Here is a 27386-nt window from a genome sequence, read left to right as displayed (position 1 = left end):
TATGTACTGTACATGTGGAAGAATTGACAATAAAGCAGACTTGACTTGACTAATCATGTAGGCTAATAAAATGTTGCAAAATTGAGTGGGTGATTTATTTTATTATTCATATAAAAACAATAACAATAATAATAATAACAACCTGTTTTTGTCTCTATACCATATTTACTATTAATTGCCCAGCTCCACTGTCAATGATCTAGCACCACCTCAGCACCTGCGTTAAAAATGTTCTGGCGCCGCCCTGTTTCCACATTTTCTGATGTTTTGGTGTGAATGCGACACTTATGCAAGACACTTTAAAATGCTAGTATGGACAGAGAGTATTCTTCAATTTGATCCTGACCGAAACGGCATGTTAAAAGCGTAAGCAGACTCGTTGAGGACAGCGTCAAATCAGTTTTAAAGATGAGGATGTTTCACGTGTGGCAGCTAATATGACGTAAACCAGCCAGAGATTGATGTCAGCTCAAGGAGAAGCTATTTGAACTGCTTTAGATGTAAGACATGACTAGGCAGCATCACAGGTGTGGAAATATTTGCAAAAATCAACCAGGTGGACAGCTGAGGCCTAAACCAGCCAGACACTGTCAGAACCAATCATTATCACACAACACAGTTACATGAAATGCACTCAAGAACAAGGTCAAGGTCACAGGGCTACATTTAAAGTGACCATGTCAGTTTCTTTTACCTCACTGTTAACCATACTGTGAATCCTCAGTTAGGTTGAGAGAAAGCATACTCCTGCTGGCAGCCGATATCGTGTACAAAATGCCTGATCAAAGACTATTCCTCAACACAAACATACAGCGCTAAAGACTTCCCCCATAGAACTAATTAAAAAACAGAAGTGAACAGAACTCTTCTCTGGAGCTCCTGCTGAGCTCATATTTTTGTTTCTTACTTGACAGAACGGAGCAGAACAGAGGTGTTTCAGCTCGAGAGGTTTAAATGGAAGCGGGAGGGAAGGGTGGGCAGGGTGGGGGAAGTGGGCTACCGCTGATCATTATGCCAGGCGTTATGCTTCCAACACATCACAGCGAGGTATCACGGCAGGATGAGGAACTAGGGGAGGGCCTGAGGAACAGCATCCTACAAACAGCCTTTTAAATTTAAACATGATGATAGGGACATGACGGATTGTGCTTTTCAAAGCAGAAATTTGAAATCAAATTTTTTAACCCACCCACAATCAGTATACAATAAAAGTTAAATAAATAAATAAAATAAAAACTTGTTTTCAAACTTGTCCTATCCTAAAATTATGAATACAGTTTCCAGAATCACGCTAAAATAAGATTTGCTTTATTATTACCAAAACATCCTCACCTTGGCTAAATTTGGTTGACAAAAATACCAAAAAGCCATGACTATTTTAACATCATAATTGGATTCCTAATAAATGCCATTCATTAAGAAGAGTCGAGTCTGTTAATTAGAATACTCAATCAGACAATGATGGCGTTCAGCGTCTCAAAGTGGAGTAAAACTCGGCAGAGGTCATCAGCGGAGTTGGTGGAGCGAGCGCCAGAAACAGCCAACTCATTAAGTAAATCCTCTTGTGGAGAGTGAAATGTCAGAGGCCTCAGAGGAACATTATGTAACTAATAAAGCTAATTTGGAGGATTGTGTGGCATGCTGCGCTTCGGTTGCCAAATGTTTCGCTAATGATGCTAACTTAATCGGATGGCTCATTTAATGCCACTGATTATCTGACGGGACTAATGCCACTGTTGAAGGAGGAGTGTGGATAATAGAGAAACATGTAAGGAAGAAAAAGTGGAGAAGGAGAGAGGGGACAATATATTAAAACTTCACATCTAATTGATATGCAATCAATGATTTTGGCTATTCCATGAAGTATTGAAACTAAAGTTTCAAAAGTTTGGTCTAATAGTTTTTTTTAAATGTTTTTAAGAGAAGTCTCTTATGCTCACCAAAGCTACAATATACTGTGAAATATTATTACAATAAAAACATTTTAAAATGCCATTTATTCCTTTGATGCGAAGCTGAATTTTCAACAGTCATTACTCCAGTCTTCAGTGTTGCATGATCCTTCAGAAACCATTAACAGAAAAAGAAAACAAGGTGGATTTCAAGACAATTGAAATATATTATGCATAAAATATCTCGACATCAACAGGATCGTCTACCAATCTACAAATAATGGTGTATCCTTGATCATGTATCAAGCTTGTAGAAAGTCAAATTAGTTTTGAGGCAATTCTAAATCTCAGAATGAATCTAATTCTTGCCATGAGGGAGAGCGAACTGTTTCCAAGTTTGGAAATGAACAGAAAACATTGTGACTTTCTGTATTCATTTGGGATCATGAGTCATACTCCATGCAGACATTCGCTGTCACACTGAATCACAATTCAAGGTATGAGAACAGCCTGTGTATTTGGAGGGAAGCGCTGGAGGAAAACACTAAGATCGAAAAATGTACAAAAGCATCTACGCATCGAAGAACGTGCACATTATTTTTAATAGCCATGTCCATGTCCTTGTCCTTGACTGTTCTTTTTTGCTTATTGATGGATCTCTATTGAAAATAACCCACACTTTGACAGGCGTACTTGATTTCTGTGCTTGTGTAAAATCCTTCAATCCACCTCAAGAGACACAGCGAGAGGTTAGCATTAGCGTCAAACATAATTTACGTCAAGTGGTGTCATAAATATTCTCTGACAGGTCTTCCAAAAACTAGACATTGGCCATGACCGGCACCTTTAATAGACTCCCTGCATTTTAAACAAGGCAATTTGTTTTGTCCTGGGGATCTGACAATGATGTACCCTTTGTTATTTGTACTTTTAAATTGAAATTATTTTTGTTGTTGAACTTGCAGTTAAGCAAATGTATATTTCCTTTGCTAGCTTGTCACATATGAAATTGTCTGATTGCCATTCACTATTTAAAACACGCACTTCCTAAAATTTACTTAGTAAAGCCACTCAGATCTGCTTGCGATAAGCCTGTGCCCACTATATTAAATTCTAGTAATTTTCAAATCTACAATGTAAATAAATTAAAAACAAACTATATTATGTCAATTAAAAACATATTTCACCTTTGAAAGTCTATAGCAGAATAGCACTCCGGCAGCTCAACCAGTACAGCATGGTGCTAACAACATCAGGGTCATAAGTATGACTCCCAGGGAATGCATGAGCTGATGATAGTCAAGTATGGTCAAATCAAATCACCTTTATTTCTATAACACTTTGTACAATACAGACTACAGCTTCACAGTAACAGAAAACAATGTGAGAGGTTCTAAAAAGACAATAGTATAATTATTCAGTAAAATTCAGTTAAATTATTATTCAGTTCAACGTGTTGTTTTGTTTAATTGAGTTTAATATCAGTGAAAAGTTGTTTATTCATCTTGAGTCAGTTTAATGTTGATTCAGTTCAGTTCAATAACAGTGTCAATGCTGCATTATGCAAATTTAGCTATAAAGCAGCTCTACAGAAGACAACAGTGTCATTATCCAACCGTTTGTTCTCATCCAACAGTGTCAGTGTAGGCCATTGATCTATAATAGATCAGTGGTGTAGGAATATCGATAATATTCAATATTAAGCGCATTTTAGACCTCAACTGCAGGTTGCAGGTAACCAAAACTCCATGAGGTAACAGACACAGAGAAAGAAAAACATCTCAGTTAGAAATCCAATTCTCCACTGGCCTAAAAAAAAACAAAACACAGTATGATAATAACTAGAGTATGTTACACCTGCATTAGATGAGAAAGGAACAGTTGTAGTCTGTCCAGCAGGTTGAAACAAGATGGTAGAGCTACTGTTTTTAGTGTAGTTTAGCCAGATTAACCAGTAGTATGAGTGGTCATAAGCACAATGATTGTACGCCTCGTTAAATTTGGCATTGAGGTCCTTGCTGGTCCTGTCATGATGTGTTCATAGGTAGCCAAAGGGATCAGTGATACAGTACGTATACTTTGAGTGAGAAGTCAGTTACGTTTTTATAAAAATGTCAATGACTTTAGAAAGGACAAAATGTAAATCATAATATGTAAATGCTTAGTAAATCATGTAACTGAAAGAATCCATATTATTTCTGCCCACTGGAGAGCATCCAATATACTGATAAATAATGTGGCATTTCTTGAACATCTACACAACTTTAACACAAAGTACATTAGAATAGCAAATTATTTATTATTCATTCAAGAATTCTTAAAGAACAAAACATTGAATAGGATCCAACGCCTTTGCTGACTCATATTTGCGTCAGTTTTTAAACACCACAAACAGGTTGAAGTAGGCCGTGAGGAGCCAGGCATGAGCACTCAAGAGGATCTGTAAAGTGTGTTTACACCAGTGCTACAACAGTACAAGGGGCTTCTGTGCCACAGTGCAGATCTCCCCTAATCTAATGATTCTAATTTCCTTTTATCTTTGTGCTTGATGTTGTGGAAATTAGAGGTATTTTAGTCCTTCTGCATTAAGAAACAAGACGCTCTGGTGCTGGATGTTGGCAAATGTCTTATAAATGCATTTAGGCCGAATTCACACTTTGTAATGATTACATTGAAATGTAGCATGCTGTGTTTTTTATTCCTGAGCACTAAATCAAATATTAATTATTTCAATATGACATTGTTTTTTGATATTCATAATAAAATAATGAAAAGGAAAATATGCCGTTTGAACAGTCAAACAGAAAACAAAACAAAAAAACAATTGAAAGTACACAACAGCCTCAACATTTGTTTTTACCATGGAATCATTAAAATCATTTTCTGGCTGAAAACCCCACAGTAAAAGGATTCAAAGATTGAAATGAATACTAAAGAGAATGCCAAATTAGTTATAAATAAACACAACAAATGCTGAAATTAGGAAAAAGTCATTTCCAAGTGTGTGATTGTCTCAGTGGGCTCTTTGTTGGCTCAAATATCAGAAAGTGGAAGCGAAACCAAACCACTCAGTTTAGTAAAGGTCGTCTATCAAAATTCTCTCCACGAACAAGGAGACTTGCGAGAGAAGCCACAGAACAGCCAAAAAGATCACTTTGAAGGTTCAGTAGAAGAGAATATTAAAGCATGTCTAGATTTCACCAAAAAACAAAACAGTGTCCTGACCACAATGAGAAAAGAGTGGTCAAATGAGACATAGATCTTTCTAGGGAAAATCACAGTGATCCATGCAAAGTGAGTCTAACACATCATAAACTTCAAAATGCAGCAATTGTACAAGGATGTGTGGTGAACTGAATTAAGAAAAATAAAATATTTTTGAATCTGATTGCAAATTGCAGCAGAGTAATAAATGCACTTGTAATAAGAAATCCTATTACAATATTTCAATAGTTGCTGATATAAACTCAATGAAATGGCCACTCCATTCAAAGATGCCTGAAATGTATTTGGTAGTTATTAAGCCACTGCTGATTAATTTACACCCCTCATATTATACTGCCGGGGGGCAATTAATTCTCACTAATGCCTTATCACTTACTATTATGAAAGGCTATCATACGTTTTTTATTGCACAGAGAGTAGGAAAAGGTCATGAAACTCAAATCGGTGACTATTTTAAGGCACACTATAGAAAAGAGAAGTCTTGCTGAATCCCTGTGACCATGAAAGTTAGAATGACTCACTACGTTTCTATTGATTAGCTCTAACATCTCTCAAACCGAACACAACCATCCACCCTCCAACCCTCCCAAAGGGTATTACCTCACCACTACTCTGTAAATAGCATATCAACATTCAAACTAACCAGAACGCTTCTACTGTGTACAAATAGCTCAAGGGATTCGTGAAAACTGTCAGCACTTCACAGTACAATACATTATTTTATAGTACTTATTTTCTTGACCTATTTAAGGTTCCTGTTGCTCAAGTGTAGAGCATTGAGTTAGCAGCGCATGGTTGTGGGTTTGATTCCCAGGAAACACATGTTAGATAAAAACTATTAGCCTGAATGCACTGTAAGTCACTTTGGATAAAAGCGTCTGCTAAATGCATACACTTAATTACTTTTTTAAATTTAATTTAAGAAAGTTTCTAAAAGATGCTCATCAAAGTAGCATTTATTTGATAAAAAAATACAGCAAACCAGAAATATTGCAAAATATTAATACAATTATTACAATTGCACTGAACAAAATTATAAACGCAACACTTGTTTTTGGCCCCCATTTTTCATGATCTGAACTCAAATTTTTCCATGTACACAAAAGGCCCATTCTCTCAAATATTGTTCACAAATCTGTCTAAATCTGTTTTAGTGAGCACTTATCACCATTTCACATTATCACCATTTGCCTCACGCAGTGCAACACATCTCCATTCGCATAGAGTTGATCAGGTTGTTGATTGTGGCCTGTGGAATGATGGTCCATGGAGGTGAAGATCCTGGATGTGGAGGTCCTGGGCTGGTGTGGTTACACTTGGTCTGAGGTTGTGAGGCCGGTTGGATGTACTGCCAAATTCTCTGAAACGGCTTATGGTAAAGAAATGAACATTCAATTCACTGCCAACAGTTCTGGTGGACATTCCTGCATCAGCAAGCCAATTGCACGCTCCCTCAAAACTTGTGACATCTGTGGCATTGTGCTGTGTAATAAAACTGCACAATTTAGTGTGGCCTTTTATTGTGGCAAGCCTAAGGCACACCTGTGCAATAATCATGCTGTCTAATCAGTATCTTGATACAGTATGCCACACCTGTGAGGTGGATAGATTATCTCGGCAAAGAAGTGGTGTTCACTAAGGCTGGGCATACACTGTGCGATTTTCATCCGATTTTGAGCCAAATTCTGACTCGTGCGACTCTTTTTTGGGTAGGGCAGATTTTCTGCATTTTCGTGTGTCGTTTGTCGTGCAGTGTTCGTGCAGTGTACAAGGAGAAACGAGAAATGATTAACCTCTCCCAACCGGCAATCGGTTGGTCGCATGGATTTCTTATATGTCAGAAATTTTGGTCGCCTCTCGTGAAGTATCGCACTATTGAAGAGGGCTATGAACCGTTTTCCGCGTTTTCCTCACTGCGCATGCGCGAAACCATAAACGAAACCATGGTGACACGGCGTGTAGTGTGGACTGAAGTGATGGAGGGAAATCTTGTGGAGTTATGGCAAAGAAAAAGAAAAATAAAAGAGGGAAGAAAACGCCTGTTTACCTCCAGTTCGCGTTGCTAAATGGATAAACCATATTGGCCACGTCTTCCGAGCCACCTGTGCGTCCAGATACGAACGCCTTTTTTTTTTTTTTTTTGACATTTCAGCACACAGAATTGCACATATCACCAAAGCAGTGCATTTATCCCGGGAAAGTATGTTTATTCATGAAAAATATCCAGGTTCTGAGGTACCTACGTGTTGATTCCCTACTTTTAGTGTGAGCAGTAAAATCGCAACTCGACGATCAGACCGTACAGTGAGCTTTACATTGCATGTGATCTACTCGTACAGTGTGAGTTGGTACCTTGCCAAAATCGCACAGAAATCGTGAGAATCTGTGAGAAACCGGCTTAACACAGATTTAGACAGATTTGTGAACAATATTTGAGAGAAATAGGCCTTTTGTGTACATAGAAAAAGTCTCAGATCTTTGAGTTCAGCTCATGAAAAATGGGCGCAAAAACAAAAGTGTTGCGTTTATAATTTTGTTCAGTGTATATGTATTAATCATTTATTCCTGTTATGGCAAAACTGAATTTTTAGCAGTCATTACTACATTCATTACTTCAGCATTACAGGGGCATTCAGAAATCAGTCTAATATCCTCATTTGGTGCTCAAGAAACATTTTTTGTATTATTATAAATGTTGAAAACAGTTGTGTTGTGTAATTAATTTGTGGAAACCATTCTTCTTTTTCTGGGGAATCTTTGATGAATAGAAAGTTAAAAACCGCTTTTATCACATAGGCTATTTTCTCCTAACAGCAGAGCTGAATCAGAGGGAAGCATGACCCAACACTCATGGAAAGCCCTTAGGGATGATATGTGTGGTTTGCTTTCAGAAAAATATGTAACTATAATTTCAAAGACTCAGTGTTGCAAGGGGGCCTGGTCAGCTGCCAACTTGAGGCTGGGAACACAGAGATAATTCTGACTTGTGCAACTATTAAACAATCTGGTTAGATAAAGACATGACCAAAGCAGTCCCTTAATCATTCTGAAACAGGAATCATGCTGCACTCAGAAATAAAGGTTCCAAGACAGGATATTCACAGAGATGCCAAAGAACACTTTTTGAAGAACCTTACAATGCACATTTCTTACATCTAAAGAACATTTTAATCATCTAAAAAACTATCTTTTATAATCTTTTTGCACTATAAAATATATTTTGCACAACAAAAGATTCCATAGATGTTAAGATTCTTCGTGGAGCCACTGATGCCCTTAAAGAACCTTTATTTTTGAAGAATGTACTACAGTATGAGTTCTAATACTGAGTAGAAACGCCCTCAGGCACACACGCATACACGCAGAGGGAAAAACTCTCATTTACACCTTCAGAAACTTAGACAGAGTCTTGTGCCTGTGAGTACTGGGCAGCAGTGCAGTAATTGGAAGTGTTTATCTAAATGACACCCTCATGAGGACCGCTGGGACCAGGCTGAGAATTCAGAACACCAGTGACATACTTTATTCCTACTCTCTCTCTCTCTCTCTCACTATATTTCATATTCCTGCATTAGAAATAATTTGACAAGAAGCACAAGATTTCTGTGCAAATTTTAGCAACAAAACAAGTATGAGAGTTTTCTGATATTTATTTCTATGGACACAATGTAAGTGAAGGAATATATAATATTAAGTAACAATCCATTGTGAGGATCACTCTAGAAATCTTTCTTTACAAAATCACATCGCTGACTGCATGAACTGACATGATATATTGACTCAAGGTCAGTAATAGACACTAGACATCAGTGAGCTAGAGATCTTTTTATATTACAGACATATTTGTCAATAAAGCATAAATATTTAAAGCCTGCTTCAGCATATACATGTGGTTATACAAACCAATATGTTTCACATGAACATGAAAATATACGAACACTTGCACATGGTTAGATTTTACGTTGATGTTACCCAAGAGTTCTTGTCCTCTAAGCAGTGTTTTATCAATTCCATCCAATAACATGAATTATTTATTTTAAAAATGGCTTAAAATCACTTTTTATATACTACATCATATCTCTATAAGACGCTATTGATCTGTCAGTTAAACTCTTGTTCTGTGATACTACATGATTCTTCTATAATCAGCTACCGTATAACCTTTAACATCACCTACTGCACACTCTCTAAATCTCTGTTTCTCTTATCTTCAGGATGCTAATTGATCTTTGACCCTCGATGGAAGATCTGAAAGACAATTTGTGTGCTACAGGGTTCAAGGGTCATATCACTAGGGAAAACTCCCCATCATGGCACCACCGGACAGCTGGGAAGCAATCGTTCAAATAAAAGAGAAATGGCAGGTTCAGTGAGAGAAGGGAAAGCGGTTAACAGCAAGTCAAAGCTTTCCTGACAAAGAGAGTGTTTCGGTTAGATGGATGCTTTGAAGGCAAGTGATATTTTATACTAACTGTGTGTGTGTGTGTGTGTTTGACTGTGTTCTTTGTTTGTTTCTCTTGTAGAAAGTATTCTGACACAAATCTCTCTGTTTGCCTGAGGAATCCACAATGTATCATCTGTAACACTCTTCACAATTTATCTAATCTGAGAGGGAAAATACAAACACTTAATGGGAACTAAGCTTAAGGAGCTCTGTTTCAAACAAGCTATGATAGAAACAAACAGAGCAAAAAATAAACCATCTCACAGAAACTGCTCATTAATACACCATCATCTTAAAGCACATTATTCCAATGGGATTAACATAGAAATCTTAATTCACAAATTCTTTTATTTGCGAATCCAATACAAACATTATACATCTGATATCTCTCTGCCCACTTCCCATGGTCTCAAATACAGTTCTGCTACATGACAGATAACCATGTAATTACACATATAACTATTTCATCTCTCCTGTCTCTGACATTGTGATGCTGAATAAATTAGCCGAGTATAAATATTGTAAATGTGATGGTGATTGACTGATGAACTGAAATGACAGGGTCTTCACATCTGTCCTGTTATATCACCCCATGCGTCCACTAAACACTCAAGAAATGTGTCCTTTGCAGCTTCTTGTAGCCGTCCATTAGCTATTGCGCATTATGGCATCCATTAACATTTTACAGTGCTGCCCATTTTGAAAACGGAGATTGCTGAAAGCATAGTTGGACTGAAAACCTCATTCTGTCACAAGCTTGTCTTTCAAAAGTGTGAAATTTATTGGGTGGGATTTAAAAAGCAGCTCATTTATGTAATTGCATTAAAAGCACACTTGCTTTTATACTGGACTCATAATGTCTAAATTTGCCGACAGCTGGCGGTTCTGGGCAGTGTATGTGGAAGAGATAAAACAGTTTTTGGCTCATCATCAAACATACCATCATTTGATGTGAGCTTATTTTTATGTGGTAACACCATACACTAACAAAGCAAAGGACAACTAGAAAGAATACAACTAACGTTATTACTCCAACAAGAAACTCTGGTATCAGCATGGAGGAGAGAGTGAGAAACACTTGCTGAGGACTGACTACATTCATCATACACAAGCCACAAATACACCAATTTAGGAGCGCCTCTGTCTGTCTCTCTCTCACTCACACACACGCACACACACATTATACAATTCTGAAGACCATAAACAATCCAATTAAGGGCCAAAGAGGGTGTCTTTACAAGGTCTGTGCTGTGTGTTTGTGTGTGTGTTCTCTCTGACAGAACCCACATGTGACCAGACATTGCACATCGTCAACAGGCTGTTAGTTCAGAGACAAGTACATCTGTTCATCCCCTAGGGACTCTTGTCAAAATCTCACATTAGCTAAGCAGACACACACTCAAACAAACAAATACACAAACGTTTACTTGCCTATTTAAATGAGGACATACTCTAGACTTCTATTGTTTTACAACACAAAGCCAATTAAAATAAAATAGTTAGAGATTAATTAAATTCCTTTATATACTCTATAAATGTATACAGCATACACATTTTGATTGCCTTTGCATATATATATATATATATATATATATATATATATATATATATATATATATATATATATATGTAGCATGTATTATTACTTAAAGCATGAAATACTATTTTAATGAACGGAAAACAGGATGTACTATTACTTAAGCCTTGATATATAATTTTAATTAATGATTTTCTAGCCCCAATAATAATGTCGAACATCTCTGAATGTGTAGAGGTGTTTTCACAGATGTCTCTGAGATTCTCAATGCTAGGGATGAAAAAAAAAAAAACAATATTAAAGAATAACAAGAGTGCTCTTTTGAAGCATTACTCCTTTTTTGTCTCATATGGTCCTGAAAAGCAAAAATAAGAGAGACATGTTTCTAACCATTAATCAGATACAAATCTGAAGCCTCATTGAGGTAATCAATGTGTTTGTGATGGTGGGGGGTTAGCGGGTACTATAAGACCCTTGACAACTTGTCTGAGAGGGGCTTTTGAGAACCATTTATACCTCTCCATCTAATTGAACAAATCTCTCTCTCTCTCTCTCTCTCTCTCTCTCTCTCACGGTGAGGTAGCACAAGAGACAGGTAATCTAATCAGCAGTCCACTTAGCATAATTGAAATACATAGTCCTTGACTAGGAAAGAGGAGTGATCTATTTCACTTTCATCATTATTTGATCCATCCTCAAAAGAACTGTGTTTTATCCTGATGTGTAACACATCAAGAGACTCACGGCTGCTTTGAATCTCATTGATCTGAAACAAAGTAAATACTGAAGGAAAATGGCTAAGACTTAGATCCCGTGCAATGTCTACAGTATTCACCTAATGTAAGTAGATCTAGTGTTTGTTACAGGTATCTGTTTTTATAACATTTTAATTTATTTATTTACTTACTTAACCACCATTTACAGTAAGTTAATTAACATTGGGTACACATAACATGGTAACATTTCTCACTTCAAAAAAAAAAAAAAAAAAAAAAATATCTACTTCTGAAAATCAACTGCATGGTGCAAATACTGTCCCTTAATAATAATAATTTTAAAAAAGGAAATTTTTTGACATAGTGGTTCAATAAGTGGGTCAGATTTTATTTCAGAAACCACTGTAATGAATTCAGAGTTCTGACTGATTCATTAAAAGAAGTCTTCAAAGAATCATTTGTTTGGGACTCAGACTTCTCTGTGCTTTATGTTTGTGCCTTTAAGCTCAAATTCAACTGAAAGATCACAGCTCAGACTGAAATGTGTTTAGTTATGCCACGCCACTGATGATTTATGCTGTATAGTGGTTTGGGAAACACTGGGTAGGTCATATTAAGTACAAATTAAGATATTAAATTGCTTTGAAGTCAGACACTGATTTAGATGTCGTCTGTACAAGGTTTTTGTCTCTAAAAATGACCTCTACAACATCCACAAGAAACATCGGCTGACATCTGAGTGTGTGCGTGTCACCAGTGCCTGGGGGTCTCTGTTAGCAGTCAAAGCAAAGCAAGTCATCCATTAGAAGTCACACACACATTTACTGTAGGTGTCAGGTTAGATTAGGTTTAGCCCACAGGGTGACAGGAAGGTCACACACACAAACACACTTTAGTTTCACTATATTAGTGAGGAGATCTCCTAGATACAATGGTTACATATGGAGGTGACGATACTTGCAAGCCACCCCTCCCCCTTTACAAACTAGTAAATATCAATACAAGTGAAGCTCAATTTGGCTGACTTATGAACACTTCAAATGTCCTCACAAGTCAGTTTTTAATATGTTTCACTATATTTCTGAAGGAATGGAAGAGAAGAATGCTTGTCTAATGATTGCATGGTGCAATGACATATCACAGAATGTACCCACCTTGCCACAGTGCACTGAGTCATAAAACACAGAGGCAACCATGAACTATAGGTCTTGTAAAACCTGTTGCTTCTGAGGATTTGTCAGTAACCTCCAGTAAAACCAATCTGTTGTAAATTGCATTATCGACAGATGTGTCTGGATACGATAAACATATGGCATGACTCTGAAATCTAAAACATTCTTGAAAGTTGACTTTAAAATAAACATAAATATGATGTGTCAAGTCACCCGTTTACACAGCAGAAGTTCATTAAGTGCCCTCTCTGCTGTTCCTGTCCACTTGAGCAGTGTTTTGGAAACGCAGCAGATGCTTCTTAAACTGTATGCCACACTACCCTTGGGAAATCAGGTCAGATTTGATCAATCTCAAAGCACAGCACATGGTGAGCCAGGATAAGCAAGTAGAAAGGGAAGTCCATGTGTGACCTGATTAAATAAAAGTGAACAGAGAACAGACGTGTACTCTCTGACTCGCTGATTGATGCAATGTGCACAGGAAAAAGCCAAATTAGCCTGCTTTAAACATTGGTTGGACAAGATTTGTGATAGTGCAACTGCAAATCCCAACATATTTTTGCATACAAACAAGTAAAACTTAAATACCTGTCCATAAGTAATAGGAAATCAGGGAGTTTGACATTATGGACATGACAAACTACTGTGTGGATATACATTTTCTTGTGTCACTGCTTCTCTCTAGCATTAAAGGGATAGTTCACTCAAAAATTTAAATTCTGCCACCATTTATTCTTTTTTATTTTCTTCTGTGAACATAAACGAAGACATTTTGATAAATGTCAGTGTTTTTCTGTCCACACAGAGGAAGTCAAGGATCACCACAACTGTTTGGTTACCAATGTTCTCTAAAATATGTTTTACTGTATGTAAGTCATGCAGGTTTGGAATGATGTGAGTATTTTAATTTTTGGATAAATTATCCCACATGTTGAATTGTATTATTGCTTATGTATTCACTGCAGGTCACTTCACACTCACTGACACTAAAGGTGCTTGTGCAGAATATCTACAGATTGACATACAGCAAGGTTGTGAATGTTCTAGTGGAATCAAAAGAAATCATTAAACATTTATCATTTAAAATATTAAAGATCCAGTAAGATGAAAATTCTAAGCTTCCTATCACTGTTTATAAGTCCTGTACATTAGGTTTAAATCCATCCAAGGTTAAAAAACATTGTCATTTTGTCAAAATATCATTTTAAAATTACCTCAATTCTCAGAGATCCCCAAACGGTTCGCGCGAAGCTGTTCGAAAGGTAGCATACTGTGTTCTGATTGGTCAACTAACATAGTCAGGTTTGATTGGTTGTTCCGCACACACCTCCACGGTAGAGCTGATCTTTGCCCGAACCTGACGGGTTCGGTCGGGGGTTCGGGCTTAATTTCTATCATCTTACGCGGGCTCGGGCCGGGCTCCGGCTTGCGCTCCGGTTTGCGGGGTAAACGAGCGGTCATGTGATGTGTTTCGATTAGCGTGAGAAAGATGCGAAAATGAATGCTGAGCAGGTGTAACGGAGGCTTGCCTCTGGTGATTACGTTTTGGTTGCACCAGCAACTAAAGCAAACTCTGAGGTGTGGAAAAGTTTTGACCATGTCTATAATGAGAATAACGAGTGAATAATGACGCACCATCAGTGAGCGCAGGAGCGCGCTGAAGACATCTACAGTGGATTCAATCATTTTCCTCCACATAAACATGTAGACCTAGCCTAATCTCTGTGAGTAAAGGTTTTTCAAATGATAACTAAATATTCATTGAGTCTTAAATGCATAATGTTGACAGAGTGTTTACGCTAATGTTGGCATTATTCTTTTATTAAATAAAGCAAATCCGGCAGAGCCTTTATCTTAATTTCGTTATTGCCAAATACCCATCTTAATTTAAAATTTATCTTAATTTAATTTTTTTTAAATGACTCGTTTTTATTGGTGCGTTGGTCTATTTATAGGTTAAATGAGCCTATGTCTAGAATGCTGAGATGTTACGATGTGACGCAGGACTGATTTTGTTTCTTTATTCCAACTTCCAAGTGGTCTAGTCTACGTTAGTTATGAGTAAATTATGTTAAAACATGAATAAATTACTCATTGTTGACAAAAGGCAAAAGAGCTGTGTGCGTGCGCACATTTGAATAATGTCGGGCTGTAAACGGGTTCGGGCTTTAAAAAAGCTGTCAATCAAAATGTACTTGTCGGGCTCGGGCCGAAACCTGTCGGGCTCGGGTCCTGTCGGGCCTAACTTTTAAGGCCCGATTACAGCTCTACTCCACGGTAATCTATGCGTTAGCATCTGTTTGGGGTGACTTATGTCTTTTTGCTCTCATCGCGAAACAAACAGTAAAATAAAAAACTTGAACAGTCTCGCTGCTTTTTCTTCTGTGTGTGTGTATTCAAGCCGCACGCTTCAGTTTGAATCTGAATAGCGCGTTCAGCGCGGGGGCGTGGTCACGAAGGGAGACATGAAAAGAAGACATCGCGTAGTTTTCATATGGATTATTTTATCACAGAATATCTGTTTTCGGCAGCACTTGTTTAGTTTTAAAGTAGACATGTCAAACTTTCTATAGATATCTCTCTCATGTCTCTTCGTTGAGTATTCACGGAGTTACACTTCATTTTAATGACATGTTTGTAAATGAAGATTAGCGCAGACAGGCTGCAGACAGCACACATACTGATAAGACGCTCGGGAGAAAACAGACACATAACTTCATAATCATACTTAGCGTTGTGATTCGGAGATGCTCGTTGTTCTAAATAAAGTTGGTAATGAACCATCTTTTATGGCCGAACGCTTTGAAAACCCCGCCTTGTACTCACCGAGATTAGAAAAGCAGTCATCAGTGAAATGTTGTGGACACAACAAAAGGGATTTGTTGTACTGCTCTGGTATTGTGGTAAAAATGAATTTTAGCCATTGGTTCTTCTGATTTTCATTCTTTGGCAGTGAAAATAAAACAAACTTGCCTTTACAATTAAAAACACACTGTCTCCTCGACATGATGCACACCAACCAGAGCATCTAATTTTTGATTTCCCATTTGTGTGGCTCTTTAAATTAAGATTCATTACAAGCATTATTGCTATGGAAATAGCCATTTCTGGTTATGACAGGTTTTAGGACTATGCATCTGTTCCTGCAAAAGTTATTATGATAAGATGTTTGGGAGAAAAAAAAATTCAGCAAATGAGTCAACTGTTTATATCCGAGAGAAAATAACTTTTACAGAAACAGCTGAAGCCCAGGCAGAATCTGCAGACATTCATGTGCTCCAGTGGAATGGATTTAAACATGGTAAAGTTAATCAAAGGTAAGAACACTTATATTGGTAGCTAAAAGCATAAATTCAAATTAGTCAAAATATTTAATGAAGGAACATGTCAAGGCCGGGGGATGTTGTACTGTTCATGTGCGGGCGTTCCTGTTCTGAGGAGCGCACATTCTGTGTGGGCCTTGGGGGAAGGAAAGAATAACTACAGAATAATATAAATAAGGATTATGCTTTATTGACCATTGATTCTAGTCCGTCTTGATGGTAATGTTTGCAGATCAGCCGCTGAGTTCTCATATATTAATACACCATACAAACACAGTTAGATTGCTGTTTGCCTCACAGAGATGAAATCAAACAAAACCCCAAGGGCTAGATGGCCTAAGAGGTAAATTATGGAAAAGTCCGTTAATTTCCTGTCACTGAAATGGAATTCAGCAATAGTTTCCCGTTTCTTAATTTCAGGATGTTAGAGTGTGAGATTTCTCTACATTATTCACTGTCAGAAAATAAATGTTTTGCATTTATAAGTATTTTGTGGTTTTAAAGTGATATACTGCAAATGTCAAAATGACTATGCCTTTTCAGAAATCAGTTTTCTTATTGACACACTTATATACTAATAATGAACATTTCATGACTAGTAGATTAAAAACTCATTAGCTGTATTCACATTAGCTGTAACCGTGTCTTTATTTTTTCATACAGATCAACATATAAAAAATACAAATGTGTGCCTTGTGGGAATATGCTAATAGCCCGATTGTTAACAAAAGCTGTCTCGTTATGAAGTGATATGTATGTGCTAAAGTGTTTTATGGATGGTCCCCTGTCCCCACCGCTCTAATGACTCTCATCAAAATTTCTTAATGTTTTTATGAATTCCCAATTCAATAACTCCAAGGTTTATAAGCAAAAGCCTTAAGCAATATTTCTCACTTTAATATGATACCTCCTACTTAAGCTACCCAAATTTCATATTCCCTACACAGCAGTGGGAGCTCACATTGGCACATATCCAGCTTATTGTCTTCAACTCCCCTCTCTCTCTCACCCACTGTTTCTCTGATCTAACATGACATATATTGATTTATATTTAACACAGTTCACTGTAATTGGCACTTTAAATAATTTCAATTAAGTTTTCAACACATTCTATATGAGTTTAGGCTTAATGAGAAGCATCAAACGCTGCCAAAGTCAGCAACTTCCAGCAAATAGTCGAGAGACAAATTCAATAAGTGGTGGGTTCGAATGAGTCTTTATTAGATTCTGGTTTATATAAACATTACATCAGTAAAATCTTATACAATTAAATCGTGTTTGTTCTGGAGCTTTATGAATTGTCTTTGTATGGAACTGCATAAAAGAGTTCTAGATTTTGTTTTCTGAAAAATTAAGAAACATACATGACAGGAATGATATGAGGGTTATTAAATAATGACATCATTTTCATTTCATGAGGTGAACTAATCCTTTCAAAGCTGAAATACATGTCCAAATAAAACAGGGATTACAGAAACTACAGCAAATGACAGAACCGTAAAATGGGCCGGTAAGAACTGGACTCACAGCGTACCTGAATATACACGATGATGGTGAGTAATGCCATCAGTCACACTCTGAGCCAGCGGGTATCAATTACTCAATTAAAAGAGCCAGCACCCCCTCTTTCCCACCGGCACGCAGTGGTCAGCAGCAACACGCCGGCCTCCTCCCAGCAGCCAGCAGGACCTTACAAAGCTATCAGCTAAGAGGATTAGCACTACGCCAGTGTGCAGCCTGTTTGCTGAGTGTGCTCATACAGTGAGTCTGGAAATGATGGTTTAATATAGAACCACATGGATAGAGGGCTCTCCTTCGGATGTTATAAATATTTTCATAATAATAAGAGGATAACACGTTCGATGCCGTGGGTGTAGAACACAGTCTGGTCTTGTATGTAATGCATACTGAATACGCTACTCCCATTTGTGAATTAATGTATATATCAACAGTAATGACTGTAAATGTGTAGTTACATTACATTACACTTGGATACTACTCCTACTAATAATGCTCTACAATTAAAGCGTTAGTTCAAAAATGAAAATTAGTCCATGTTTTACTCACCCTCAAGGCATCCTAGGTGTGTATGATTCTTTCAGATGAATCCAATCGGAATTACTATATTAAATATTGTCCTGGCTCTTCCAAGCTTTAGAATGGGAGTAAGCAGGTGTTTTTATTCAACAGTCCAAAAGTAGTCAAATAAAGTGCATCTATCATATTTAATATATATAAACACCTTTTTTTCACTTCTGCTAACTGGCATAGTCGAGAACACCACTCAAGAATTAAAACACAAAACAAGAATTTGTAAAGACAAATGTTGGAGGAGACAAATGTTAAGCCAAGAGGAGACTGGTTTTCTTTTGGTAGACAAATGCTGGTTTTCGCAAGACTCACACGCACATACGCTACATCTACATTATCCACCGGAAAGGCAGTCTCTCATGAATTCTCGTGAACCGCTTTTTTTTTTTTACAATAGCACTTTGATTCACTACAGGAGCCTTTATTTTTTTGTAATTATTTGTAATATCTACAGAAAGAAAGTCATAAATGTCTCGAATGACAAGATGGTGACTAATTTATGACAGAATTTTCATTTTTTGGTGAACTGTCTTAAAAATTATTTCCCTTAATATTAAATCTCTTATTTATTTATTGATAATCTACAAATAATGCTATGAATCTACTGAAATGCTACAGCTTTATTTTTTCAATGTTAAGTTAAGTTACCTAATATTCCAGAAAACCAATGCAGATTTTCATAAAATCTGTAATTAAAGTTAATTTTGGTTTTGTCTACAAAGCAGTATTATGGATACAATGAGCATAAATACCCTACATTAAATTACAATCTCTCACATTTTATCAGTCATGATCACATTAAAATAATCACTTCAAATCCTCCCCGTCATTAACAACACAATCAAACAAGCACTGGAGACAGATACAGTCAATCTCTTCTCTCCGTCTGCGTGCCATTACAGCTCGGGATGACTGAATCATCTCACAGTTTAAAGACTAATTAACTTAATGTGCCCACATGTGTTACAACATTAACCACATTATGTGATGGGCCTGTAATGCTGAAGTGGAACCCTGATTGTTTTCTGGATGGGTAACTCGGTAATCATGTGGTCTGTCTTCCGTTTGTTCTTAGGTGCCTAAACTGTTTGTGATGCTGGAAGTGCGTGAACCTGTCTGTCTGCAGCTGAGTTATTCACGACGAAAGTCAAGGTCTCCTTGGGTCTGTATTCATGTCTTCATTGGTGTGCCTTGCCACATACACCCAGACAAGCAGAATCATCAGACAGCAGCACACAGTGCTTGATAAGACCGGCTAAACCAAATATTCCTGAGGTCTAGAGGACATAGGCTGCAGAAATGACAATATAGAAAATATGTGCCCAGAAATAAAAACAGCAGCTAAAAGATTCGAAAGTTTTACATGCAATATCAGTTTCCTTCTAACTGCATTGCACATTGTGCATCTTCACATCTCCTCAAGAGCATTCAGGAGTAATGAAAGCTTTTTTTAATGAATGCGTGGCTTGTTGATGTAATTCATGGTTTGGTCAACCTGATTTCCATGTCAGGCCCCAAACTGACTGTCTGTTGTTCAGAGTGCCAGCGCTTTCACAGTGACCAGCTAGAGAAAGCACAGCACACTTGGCTTTCTCCAGGACTTCCTATACTTCAGAACTTCCGCAGGACTGTTCATTCCCTGGCTACCCAAGGGCTTCCACAGTGTAAAAAGTGTGTGGGATAGTGGGGGTGAAAGGGAATGAGTAAGAGGAAGAGGAGGCCAAAGGCTTGGCAAAGTATGACAGCATCTGTGTTGGCCACTTTTGCTTTAATTAAGAAGCCCTTCAATGCTTTCAGTGCGGATTTCTCCCCAAATCACCATTCCTTTCCTGATTTCCTTCTTTCTCTTAATGCCCTGGGGCTTGGAATGAAATTGTAAAGGATCATGGGAGGTTATCCACACCATTATTCAGGGTGGAGAAAGTCTTATTGGGTCTCAAATCAATCAAGTCATTCACAGAATCAGAGCCAACGTTGCTATAAGAAACAGCAAACTCTCTATGGTATTGCGGATGAGTGATGAGAAAGTGTTTCTCAGACAAATATTAATAATTGGCTATCATACAATAATCTCTTTTTACTTGATCATTTCAACAATATATTATAATTACATAATCAGGCTGTGTTCACAGCATAATTAGTCAAATTGAGCTCATATACTGCATAACAGTTGGCAAATTATCTATTTTGAACATTAATATCCAACCTCACTTACATAAAAAAGTACTATTTTACATGTTGGCATAAGATTAGATTAGTATGAAAGCATAATTTTATTGAATAAATAATAAGCATAAAGTTCACCCCTAAACCCACCCTTCATTGGGAAGTAAACACAATGTATGAAAAAAAGTCCAAATGAGATCTTACAAATTCATGCAAATTCACCAGCAATTTGCCAAAACATAAAATAGTTACAATAACAGTGACTGTGCATTTGCTAAAATATGCAACAGAGATTACTGCATCTAAGACTCTCAATACAATGTGCTTCACTTGATCTTCCATTCCAGTGTGACTAATGAACCAGGCTCAATATCAGCTATGATTTTTAACATCTTTCTGCAGGCTAGGTCAATTCATGATGCAAAGAGTTGAACTGAATAGGGGACCATATCTAGGCTATATCTCTTGGGATCTTTTACAAAGCCAATTTCAATATGGAGCAAACATACTGGTGCCTTTCTCATAGTTGACCCAAAGCATTGATACCTTTGTGGGTGGTGGCAAGGTGAGCACTACAGGAGGTGAGCATGGATCTGACACCCCATTAATGCTCAAACCATAGTAAAAATCAGAAACAAGGAAACTCGTTTTAAATTTCTGCAATTTTCCAAATAAGACAGGTGACATATCGTCACACAATCTGCAAAGATTACAGAGATGTTAAACATCACAAAAATCTGTGTACTGTATGTAATATAATGCAATGCAAGCTTTGCAAAGGGTGTTTTTTTTTAAGGTTTAGAGAAGTTATAAATTAAATTAGACAATACAGAAAACCCACGCCTTTGTGTGAGGGGAGCTGGAGCTTTGAGCCAGAGCTGCATCACATTTAATATGGGTGGAAAGCATTTACATAGAAGTCTGTACAGCAGCAAACATGTCAGTTTTAATCAAAGAAAATTTGGAAAATGCCAACGAAAAATGCTATTATAACACTCCTTAATTATTGATACCTTCACATAAGGTTTTCTTTGTTTTAAAAACACAGCTGCACTAGATCTCTGAACATGATGACATTGAAACAATCAAAATTATTAACCTAATTTTTATTTTAAATTTTTTTAAACAATATAATTTTTATGTTTTTGCCTTTATAACGACAGGGCAGTGTAGAAGAGATAAGAAGGGAAGTGGGAGAGAGATTGGGAAAGGTCCTCAGGCCAGGATTCGAACTCGGGACAGTGTCATATGTCAGCACACTGGCCACTAGGCTATCGGCGCTGACACAATCAAAATTATTACTCTCTTTGCAAACTCATTAATTATGATAAGCCATTGCTGATATAGTTTAAATATATCAAATAATATACTACCAAAGTCCCTTTTTGGACACTTATGCTACAATTAATAATGTCTTTAAAATTCATATCAAAATATCAAAATAATGTGGATTTATTATTAAAACATAATCAAATAAAAATGCCATTTGTAAAGATGCCACTGGATAGGATATATTAGAATTAATTAAATGCTCAAACTTTTTGGGAATCCTGTATAATCAAGTTTCTAACTAACTGCTGCTGCATGTGCTATGCCCCCTATCCTACTGTGTGCATATGTGTGTAGTAGGGCTGCAACAAAAGATTATTTTGATAATCGATTAATCAAATGATTATTAGAAAGATTAATCAACCAATCGTTGATTATTTCACTGATTAATCAGTAGACATTGACTGATTCTTCAGCGTTTGCAATTAGTTAAAATGTTGAGTTATGCATATTTTAACAAATGCATAACGTTAATCACTTAAGATTTTGAAAGCCATATTATGTAATTACAATTATTATACAATTAAGTATGCAAATATATATATTTGGCACACAAAATAGATGACCGACAAGTAACATTCTTACATCTCCATTTGTAAGTCATATGGATAAGAAACAAAATAAAGGTAAGTAATAAGACATTTCATTTTTGGATAAACTATTTTAGTCACAAAATAATCTCCCTTAAAGGGTTAGTTCGCCCAAACCTCTTCGGAACACAGTTTAAGATATTTTAGATTTAGTCAGCGAGCTCTCAGTCCCTCCATTGATGATGTGTGTACGGTATACTGACCATGTCCAGAAAGGTAAGAAAAACATCATCAAAGTAGTCCATGTGACATCAGAGGGTCCGTTAGAATATTTTGAAGCATCGAAAATACATTTTGGTCCAAAAATAACAAAAACGACGACTTAATTCAGCATTGTCTTCTCTTCCGTGTCTGTTCTGAGAGAGAGTTCAAATCAAAGCAGCTCGATATCCGGTTCGGGAACGAATCATTCAGTTCACCAAATTGAACTGAATCGTTTTAAACGGTTCGCATCTCTAATACGCATTAATCCACAAATGACACAAATGATAACGAACAAAACATTGACTCGTCACGAGTCAAGAACCGTTTCTGTCAGACGCGTCCGATTTGTGAACCGAGGAGCTGATGAAAATGCGCATGTGTGCTTCAGCGTGAAGCAAACCGACACACAGAGCGTCTGAACTGAACTGATTATTTTGGAGATTTATTCTCAACTGATTCTGTGCTAGTGTTATGAGCACGGGTAAACCGAAGGCTTGAATCAAGGGCAATCATCGCAATTGACGCCATTACGTTGAGCGCAAAAGAACCGGTGAACCGTTTTCTTCAACCGGTTTATTGAACTGTCCGAAAGACATTTGTCATTTGTGGATTAATGCGTATTAGAGATGCGAACAGTTTAAAACGATTCAGTTCGATTTGGTGAACTGAATGATTCGTTCGCGAACCGGATATCCAGATTGCTTTGATTTGAACTCTCTCTCAGAACAGACACGGAAGAGAAGACAATGCTGAATAAAGTCGTCGTTTTTGCTATTTTTGGACCAAAATGTATTTTCGATGCTTCAAAAAATTCTAACGGACCCTCTGATGTCACATGGACTATGTTTTTCTTACCTTTCTGGACATGGACAGTAGACCGTACACACAGCTTCAATGCTTCAATGGAGGGACTGAGAGCTCTCGGACTAAATCAAAAATATCTTAATATTATAAAAAGGAGGTCTTACATGTTTGGAAAAGCATAAGGGTGAGTTATTAATGACATAATTTAAATTTTTGGGTGAATTAACCCTTTAAAATACCTTATAGGGTTATGATAATCAAAACAGTCCTGAGCTAGATCAAGCTTTGATCTTTGAAAAACCATCACTTTAATGAAATAATGTTTTTTTCCCACTAATAAAAATATTTTATCACTAGCTAGCTCCACACTGGAGAGCTGCTTCATAACAGAAAATCAAGTTGTAATTCTAACTGAAATCGACACTGACTATGGCTGCTTGATTTTAGGCTATAATTGGATAAAATATAGCATAAAAATGATATCTCTGTATAGAATTTTTTTTTACGATATATATATCAATATGTTTGCATTTGCATTTAAATAATATAAAAACTTGGGGAAATAATTACTATTATTATTTTTTTTTTTTAACAAGTTTTAGCTAAGAAGAAGTCTGTCTGGTTTAAAAGAAGCTCTGTGGCACGAACTGTTCCCACTACCACTAAAAACCCTCTTGGCAATTTGCTGAAGCACATATATATATATATATATTATATATATTATTAATATATATATATTAATACCAAAGACTTATACACTCTCTCGTTGTCTATATTATGAAAACTCAAATAAATTATATCTGGCAACCGCACTCATGAGAGTTCGCGTAGTAGAGGAGTGTAGAGCAGTCCGCAATAACTTTTTTCCTTTTTTGGACGTTTGGCATGTTCTTTTGCGAAAGTATGCATGAATTTAAACGATATTCATGATATTTTAAAATTTTACATTGTCGTCAAAATGATTCTGATATTATCGATAATATTCGATATATCGCCCAGGCCTAAACGTTACATGACTGGACTTTACTACAGAGCTCGTGCAAACATCCACATCGCTGTAATCAGATGTGTTTTTAACTGCTGCATTCACATCGCTGTCAGTTTTTGCTGTGTTTATTTCGTTATTGAGAGGAAAGCGCACAGCATATATTTACATATTCATCCAAACGCCGCTCAACAGCTTCTGGTTTGTTCGGTTGCATTTGCCCTTCTTCTCTTGAAAAGCATCCAGGAGAGCTGAATTACAGTCTTGTGCTACAGCGCCACACTGGTCAAACTGCATTATTGCAGGCTCTTACATTAGGTCACATGAGATCCAATTACTAGATTACAACAAAAATATTTGTTGACGTTAGTCTTATAAAAATACATTATTTATGTAAAATAATGTATAAAAATACATTATTTTACATTATTTACTTTAAGGTTAACCCTAGTGTGTAGGTGTTAACCTTAAAGTAAGCAGCAGAAGGAGTGAGAGAACGAGATCACAGCAAAGTGAGCTTTCTGTGTCTCTGACTGAAGCTAGGCCGCTGTCCAAGTATGCTGTGTTCAGCAGCACAACAAGGTCTCTTCATACTCTGAACTCCTATCAGGGGTTTTGTTTTTCTCAAATAGTCCTCAGAGAGTGATAAAAAAATCTAATTGTAATAACATATGTTGTTTGGCTTTATATCTCCAGCCAGGTTAACTATGTAGTATTACAATGTTCATTTTTAACAAAAAATTGTTCCAAGAACGCATGTCATTATACAAGAGACCGGCACAGCAAATGCACTGAAGTTAAACCAAGGATTTCTTTTGGTTGACCACCCTGCCGGGCTGAATCAATGAGCTCCAGCAGAGGTGTTTGATAAAAGCCTGGCAAACACTTTCACAGCATTGATGGGCTTGTCTGCCAAGCACCTTTGCCAAACACACACATGGAGACACACACACAGTAGGTTGTCTGTTGGAAAATGGAGAGAGATGGATAGTCTCTATGTTGTGTCGTGTTGTGTGACTGTATATCCTCAGCGCTCCCCACTGAGCCTACAGCACCATGGTAAACTCGCATCTGAAACGTGCTGAATACTCACTCTTGAGCATTAGTGTGTGTCTGTGTGTGTGCGAGGGCTTCGATTCAAAGCCCGACCCATGTGAGACCACTCAAATCAGAGCACAACACGGCCCTAAACGAAACGAGGGACAGCAGTGCACTTCGTGAGATGATATAAGAACAGTTTTTTGAATACTGTCAGACATTTGCGATACAGAAACATGCTCTATGGTGAGATCTAAGTAATCTGGTATGAAATAAATTGTTACGGTCAGTGCTGAGCATGTGTGTGGTCAGAAAATGGGCCAAGGAAATGAAGGAATGTATTATTCATGTCTAGAGGAAAGAGAGAAGGAGAAGAGCTGTGGGTATTGATGAAAAAAAAAATTAAAGTGTGTGTATATGCATATCTAAGCAGCTGTAGACATACATCTACACCACAAAGACATGCCTGATAGATCTTCTCTTAACCACCTGTCAGAAACATCTTTATGATTCTGCTTTACTGTACTTAACCTGTACAAACCTATAGATCATTTCAGCGTCTACAGGGCGAGAGCAAGAGAACTACAACTCCCATGTGTCCCGTAATTACAGAGGCTCTGTCAGCACCGTTTAGCCCCTGAGCTGTGAGGTCCGGAACTTCAGCCTCACTTCGGCAACATAAAGAGGGGGTGAAATCCTGCTGGTGACGAGCCAAGCGCTTATACTGGAGAGGGTAAATAGGAAACGTGTGAGGCAAGAGAAGCGCCATTGTTTTTTTGAGCTCTGAATGCGTTCACAGTTTTCTCAAAAGCAAATGAAGAACAAATCTGTGGGGACACTCGTTTTTTCACTCTCTCCTCCTCTTCACTCAACCCTATGTGTTTTTCAGAGCAGCAGCTGCCTGTAATTTAGTTCGAGTCTGTTTTTCGTCACTGAAGGAATTTTCACAGAAATGTGAAACTCTCTCCAGATGGCGACGCATTTGACTCCATTCAGCTAGTTCAAAAACCATTCACATTCCAGATTTACATGTCTTTCCTTCCCTCTTTTCTCCTTTTTCACATAGACACACACACACATTTACTTAACCTAAAGGAGGGCGAACCATGCACTTACAGTATTTTCATATAAAGCTAATTATTAATAATGATTACAGGATAAATAAAACACAGCAACACATTAAAACATTGATTCAGCTCACTTCTAGGGACAATTTTGCCCATAGACTTAGCAAACCTACACACATACATTCAGATTTTCACATATATTCAAAGCAGTGAATTCACTCATATTGTTTTATTTTGATGATATTTAGAAGCAGACCAGGGCTCAGGGCTAAAAATGCCACTGGAAGTGACAAAGAAACGTAGTTTTTTTAGGGTTATACTATTATTATTAATATTATAGTTTTTGCTATGTTCCATTGTTCATAGCTTAGTGTGTCTTATCATACTGAAGTATAGTTGTTAGATCATAGTCACTGAAAAAAAAATAAAACACCATGAATTTGAAACAATCACTGCCCAAAACTCAAAAGATGTCATAAAAGTGGTAGACAGTGCCTTGCCGGACACTAGTTAATTGTGGAATTTCTTTTTTCTTGACTGTTCATAATTTATCAGATTAAGAATTTATTTCAGTTCATTAATTCATCATAATTACATGAATGTCAAACTGCATGTCTTTACAACGTCAGAAAAAAATCCACCAGTAAATTAAAAATCCGCTTGAAAAAACGATTTTAGTGGGGGCAGATATTGCAAAATGATTAAAAAGCACACCTACACACCAAGCAATATTTCAACTGACATTTCAGCAGGTCGGATTATATGCGTCTCTCTTTGTCACACAACAACCTATCAGACTCTCT

The 27386-nt window shown here is 37.1% G+C and overlaps 1 protein-coding gene across 3 annotated transcripts in view; it reads right to left on the bottom strand.

Annotated features, from left to right (window-relative positions):
* LOC113106131 (VPS10 domain-containing receptor SorCS2) overlaps window positions 1-27386 on the bottom strand; it is a 166635-nt gene that overhangs the window by 74173 nt on the left and 65076 nt on the right. The window lies entirely within an intron of this gene.

The sequence above is a fragment of the Carassius auratus genome, chromosome 7 (assembly GCF_003368295.1).
Source record: "Carassius auratus strain Wakin chromosome 7, ASM336829v1, whole genome shotgun sequence".
Taxonomy (NCBI): Eukaryota; Metazoa; Chordata; class Actinopteri; order Cypriniformes; family Cyprinidae; genus Carassius; species Carassius auratus.
This window is presented reverse-complemented; position numbering and strand designations above follow the sequence as displayed.